Source organism: Pseudorca crassidens, chromosome 6, assembly GCF_039906515.1.
Source record: "Pseudorca crassidens isolate mPseCra1 chromosome 6, mPseCra1.hap1, whole genome shotgun sequence".
NCBI lineage: Eukaryota > Metazoa > Chordata > Mammalia > Artiodactyla > Delphinidae > Pseudorca > Pseudorca crassidens.
The window spans coordinates 68,073,911-68,080,628 of record NC_090301.1 but is presented as its reverse complement, the minus strand read 5'-3'; the positions used below and the strand labels follow the sequence as shown (position 1 = coordinate 68,080,628).

Here is a 6,718-nt window from a genome sequence, read left to right as displayed (position 1 = left end):
CACAATCAGAAAAAAAGGAAGTACAAGTGGGAGCTGGGGTGATGGAAGAGAGAGACAAGAATAATTAGTAAAACTGAGAAGTTAGAAAAGATAGGAAAAAAATGTCATTTCTAAATTTGACTTCTCTGTAAACAATGTAACAGTGGGAAAGCCATATAAATAATGAAGGAAGAGACACAAACTTTCTGGGGAACAAAAGTATGGTTACCTAAATTAAATGCTGTTTCTTTTTTATTTTAAATAATTTAATTTCCAAGTGATATGTTGAAATAACAAAAAAAGCCCAGCTTCAAATATTGCGCATCCATTTTTTAGGGAGGAAAAAACTCAGTAAAAACAAAGAAGTCTCTCAGATTTAAGTTACTTATACTCACAAATGTTTATGCAGTCCTCGAGGTTGTAGAAGACACTAGGGGTTTTTTTCTTTTTGTAATAAGAGTTGATTTGCAGATAATTTTTTATGTATTTATTTAACAAATACTTATTGAGCACCTACTATGTGCCAGACACTGTTTAGGCACTGGGGATACATCAGTGAACAAAACAGACAAAAAGCTCTGCCCTCATAATGCTCACATTATAATGCTGATTACTGATAAAAGGGATTGTGAGAAGTTAGATGGTTAAAAGTGGAACATTTTAAAAGATTAAGGATAGGATCAAAATAACAAACCTCAGGAAAGATAAACAAAAATCAAGATCTCCCTCTACCTTCATAAGTATTAGGTGTTAGGCATATGTACATTGGGAAGCGAAAAAATGTCATCATTCCTAGATGTATTTAGTCCAACTAATTATCAATTATCAACACTAATATATTTGTTTCCTCTCATTTTACTTGGTGGGGTAAAGTAAAAGAGATTAATACTTCTTCAGGGACAAAGAGTAAGTTTTCAAGTTTAGCTCCCATTGACTCATCAATATGCTTTAGTTATCACTGCCTCAACATGACTGGTTTTCCAGACAAAGTCCAAAATCTTCTCCATGTATGAACACTCCTTGTTAATTATAGAGGCAACTAATAGATTATGTAAGTACACATATAGCTTTTCAATTATTTTGTTGAAAACTACTGATGACATCTAAGGTGTAAATATTAAAGTATTCAGGGGAATAACTTAGCAGATTAGCCAAATCAGATTTAAGTATACAAATCTCATGAAAGACCCCCTATAATAGTAAAACATTCAGATTTCTAGTATTGAAGCTGGGCTCCAAAATTTTCTAACTATTTGACAAACTCTAAACCTCAGGTTTCTTGTTTCCAAAGTAGGAGAAAATATCTGCCTTGCCTTCTTGCAAAGGGTTACCTTAGGGGTGATTTTTAAAAGTCAACTATTTTGCAATAAGAAAAACCTGAGATACAACCTAGTCGAACTCCTCCATTTCATTAATGAGAAAATAAAGGCCGGGAAAATTTAAGAGACTTAATCCAGGCCAACTTAATAGCAGAACTGAGATTAGATCATTGTTCTCAATTTCTTATCCAGTGATTTTTCTTTTCCTCTATGAGATAATGTAGTAAAAATGCTTGGAAAACTATGACATGCAGAAAGAATATGGTATTATAATGATGGAGCAAAATGATATTATCTTTCTACACCTGAGTTTTTATATTTGTCAAAAAGGCATTCCTGAATATCTCATAATGGATTCTATTAAGAATTAAAAGGAAATTTATGCAAGAAACATTAGAAATCTGATAAGAATGATTTCACACCTTGTATAAAATTTTATATGCAGATAAAACTAATGAATGTCCCTCAATAATCATGTTAATAGATCATGCCAAGTTTGACACTTTAGTTCTCTATGTAATAATTTATTCAACTGCCAGTATCAACATCATATTGGTTGAGTCTTATAAAATAATAAATCATGGCTGTGTTTTATTTTATTCCCATGACTAAGGTTAGGTTTTAATATCTTTCTGATGATCTAACACTCTCAAAGCAGACAGCAGACACCAGTAAACAAATACACTGTTATTTGAGAAAGACTTTCTGTTCATTGATGGGTTTAGCCTTGACACTAAAATGTATATAGAGAAAGTGTCACTCAACTTTTGACATGCAAAATGTTTGTGTCAGACTCAGAGCAGTTTCAGAAAGCAAGTGACCATAAAGTAACCTAAAGCTAGAAATCAAAAGCTTTCTGAATCAGAGTCTAAGAAGAGCACCCTTTGGTTCTGTTTCAAGCTCGTTACTGATTTTACTTTGACCATTAATCAGTTCATCTGTCCTCAACATATTTTATTATTAAACTTTTTAAAAGATTTTTTTGGTGGACCATTTTTAACATCTTTATTGAATTTGTTACAATATTGCTTCTTTTTTTATGTTTTGGTTTTCTGGCCATCAGGCATGTGGGATCTTAGCTCCCCAACCAGGGATCAAACCCTCACCCCCTGCATTGGAAGGCAAAGTCTTAACCACTGGACGACCAGGGAAGTCCCCTGTGCTCAACATATTTTAAATGCCCACACCTATTTGCCTGCCCCAAAATCACTGTGTTGACAATTACTATCTAAATCAGATTTTAACTATATAATTGTAAATTTGCAAGTATAAGGAAAATGGAATCTATATGGTAAAATCAAGGCTGTAGTCCTCCATTTCACTTCACAAATCTAAAAGGTTAACTAGATCCACTTTGAATTTGATCAGTGGGCATAGATATTTAATTTAGAACTAAAATTATGCAAAAAGTCATTCTAATGTAAAGGGAGGAAAATGCAAAAGGTTTTCCAATCAGTTTTCCACTTCTGAACAATAGTCATTATAAGTAGCAAATAATGCTTCAAATAGAAAAATAAAGAATGCTGGTTTGGATAACTACTCATTTCTCTTTTAAAGACAAGAATGCTATTCTAAAATGCTTTAAGTTTCTTATCTGTAGTTACAAGCCAGCAGGAAACCTCAAGTTCTAATCTTTAGAAATTTCTCTTGGCACATACAATTTTAAAAATTAGGGCTAATTCTAAAATTTGTTATTTTATCAGTAAGTGTTTTGTTGTATATGGATGTAAGGCATTACTTTTTTTAATACTCTGTACTCTGATTTCCCTCTCATTTCTGTATCTTTGTTTATGATATACCTTTGTCCAAGAATTTCTTTCCTTTTCATCTTCTCCTATCAAAATACTGCATTTCCTTCAAGTGCCAACTTAAATCTAAATTCAACCACAAACCGTTCTCTGGATGCTTCAGGTTTATTTATATTTCTTTGTTTTTTGTTTTGTTTTTTCATTTCTAAAGCAATTGTGGTCTACACTACATCCTCCAGGAGCATGCATTATTCACTAAACACACATTTAGTGCCTGGCCTAAACATAATTTGTATTAGGCACCAAGACTACTAAGAGGGTAACACATGAGACAGTATTCCACCTTATGTGGTAAAAGACGGGAAACCACGCATCTGGTTAACTCAGAAGAAATGTTTTTACATATTATCTCATTAAATCTTCATAGTATCTCAGTAAGGTAAAATTATTATCCTATATCATTGGTGAGAAAACTGAGGCATTAAGAGATTGGGTTACTAATCCAAAGATTCCAGAGATAGATTGCTTCCTAATCATTCTAGGTTTATAAACCTCATCTCCACAACCACCGTGATGCCCCAGCTCTCTGAGAAGTTGGGGGCTACTTTTTAAACTCCTTTCCATTCTATGACTTGATGGATAAAAGAATATACAGTATGTTCACTTAACTATTTATTGACTGATTGCAGAGTATGAGTTCAATTCAAGTCAGTGAAGATCTAGATAGATTTTTGTCAAATACATATCATAGTTGTAATGTTTTCTGTATTATTAATAAGGATATTAAAAACCATTTAAGGGCTTCCCTGGTGGTGCAGTGGTTGGGGGTCCACCTGCCGATGCGGGGGACGCGGGTTCGTGCCCCGGTCCGGGAGGATCCCTCATGCCACGGAGCGGCTGGGCCCGTGAGCCATGGCCGCTGAGCCTGCGCGTCCGGAGCCTGTGCTCCGCAACGGGAGAGGCCACGACAATGAGAGGCCCGCGTAACGCAAAAAAAAAAAAATGTAATAGTCTAATCAGTACTCTCATAAGACTGAAGGAAAATGCAATAGATAAAAAACTGAAAAAGCAAAACAATAACAAAACCTAGCTTCTTTTCTCTATGATAAAGCTACAGAAATATACAACCATAAGTTCATTTTGGAATTTTGCAAATTTAAGAGGTCAAATTCACAGCTACCCTATCTTACCTGTATACCAGAAAAAAACAGAAAATTCTAAACCTTTCAAGCAATGTACATTTCAAGTATAATAGCAACTTAGATATGTAGGTTTACTATCTTAAAGAAAACCAGGCAATCACCGAAGGCAAAATTCCTCCTTCAGATCTCTATAAACAATCTGGACTCAAATTCTGTACAAAAATCTCATTTAAGATCAACAAGAGAAATGCAAATCTGAAATATGGCTCATTATCCTTTAATGATACTTTATATTATATGTATATTTTCACATATTCACATACATATTGTTAGTAAGCAAAAATATCAGATGCCATTTGAATGTTACAATAACATTACATGAATTCAATGATAAAATTACTAAGGGAAAAGAAAAACTGTGGGAATGGAATCTCAAGCATTACAGATATACTGGATTGGCCAAAAAGTGCCTTTGGTTTTTAAGTAAAAATAAAAAGACACATTTTTCATTTTCACCACGAACTTTATTGAACAACATATACACCCTTCTGTTCCACTACCTTCTGCCATTTTTCAAGCAACTTCAAAGTTCCATCTTCCCAAAACTTTTTATCTTTTTGAGCAAAGAACTGTTCCAGGTGCCTTTTACAGTGTTCCAGAGAACTGAAACTTTCCATTAAGAAAATTTTGTAAAGACCGAAATAAATGGAAATCCGAAGGTGCAACGTCTGTTCGAATACGGCAGACGAATCAGAACTTGCCAGCCAAACTGTAACAGTTTTTGCCTGGTCATCAAAGAAACATGCGGTCTTGTGTTACCCTGATGGAAGATTATGCATTTTCTGTTGACTAATTCTGGACTCTTTTTCTCGAGTGCTGCTTTCAGTTGGTCTAATTTCGAGCAGGATTTGCTGGAATTAATCATTTGGTTTTCCGGAAGGAGCTCATAATAGAGGACTCCCTTCCAATCCCACCATATACACAACATCACCTTCTTTGGATGAAGACCGGCCTTTGGTGTGGTTGGTGGTGGTTTATTTATTTTTTTTATTCTTAAACAATATTTATTAATACAGGTAAATACTTATAGTTTTAAGTGGCAAAAGCAATATAACAATTATAAGAATAATCCATCTACGTCAAAGAGCACATATATATACATATACACCTATATGCATATATACACAGACACACACACACATACATATATACAAACACCCTTGGAGAAAATTCTGAAAGGATTTGGTGTATGGAGACATTATGAGCAATCAGTTTGCAAATGTTACCCAAGCAGTGAAGAAGCACTGGGGCCTTTGGACTGTAAGCAGTTCTTGGTAAAGCTTTTATCTGGAAGTTGCTGGAGAAGGTCTGGGCACAGATCTGGCTTCATGTGTGACCTGTGCAACCAGAAGGCCCCACTCTTGGTTTAATGCTTTGCTGTCTTGAAATTCTTAATAATCTTTGAACAAGAGGTGCCTCATTTTCACTGTGTTCTGGGTCTCTCAAATTATGCGGTCAGTCCTGTCTGAGCAGCTCAGCTCTGGCCCATTCACTGGTAGATGGTTGCAGGGTGCGCTCTATCTCTCAGGAGGTCTTGATTTCTTTAAATTTGTTTTTCTTTTTAAAAAAATACAGTCATATTATAAAAAATTAGAAAATGGATTAGCAGAAAAAATTAAGTCATCCTCGAAACTCTCAAAGGCAGAGACATTTTCATAAGCATCTCTTCATACATCACGATGTTCAGTGTCCAATTTAGTATTTCCAAGACAATTAATCTTACTTCAGCATGGAGCTTAGGTTAAACAGTCATGACAATCTTCAGTTTTAACCACCAGCCAGTTTCTAACCAACATTACTCCTACTCTATATGCAGGGGAAAAAGTCTTCTGATTCCAAGCAAAGGAATGGAGACTTCTTAACTCCAGCATTATTACGATGGATCGATCATCTGATAGAAAACCTTCCCCCGCGAGGTCTGTGGGTCACACACGACAAGCCCAGGCCTCGCTCTCCCGCACACCTGCCGGGTACATCCAGAAGCCAGGGGCAGGGACCTAGTCGGGTGTCGTTTCCCGAGAGGCGCACGTTGGATGCCGATGGGAGCACCAGGCCGGGCCCAACCGGGTCCCAGGGCTCGTCACTGACCCAGGCCAGAGACCCGCAGCCGTTCTGGCCTCGGCGCCGCTTCCGAGGGCTCTGTCCTCCCGCCCACTCCGGACGCCTGCGCCTGCGGGGGAGGACCGCCCCACTCGCACGCCTCGGTGGTGGTTTATTTCACTTGCCCCACCATCTCTTCTGTTCCACATTATTGTACAGTATCCACTTTTCATCACCCATCACAATTTGTTTTAAAAACAGAACGTTTTCATTATGTTTAAGTAGAGAATCGCATGCGGAAATAGAGTCAACAAGGTTTCTTTCCTCTTAACTTATGTGGAACCCAAACATCAAAGCGATTAACATAACCAAGCTGGTGCAAATGATTTTCAGTGCTTGATCTGGATACTTTGAGTATGTCAGCCATCTC

The 6,718-nt window shown here is 36.5% G+C and overlaps 1 long non-coding RNA gene across 1 annotated transcript; it reads right to left on the bottom strand.

Moving 5' to 3' along the window:
* Nucleotides 1-5,221: 5,221 nt before the first annotated feature.
* LOC137225857 (uncharacterized) lies at nucleotides 5,222-6,444 on the bottom strand. The gene is made up of 2 exons (XR_010944058.1): nucleotides 6,212-6,444; nucleotides 5,222-6,151 (listed from the first exon to the last, which is right to left on the bottom strand). It is a non-coding gene; the product is annotated as an uncharacterized lncRNA (long non-coding RNA).
* Between the last annotated feature and the right edge of the window lie 274 nt (nucleotides 6,445-6,718).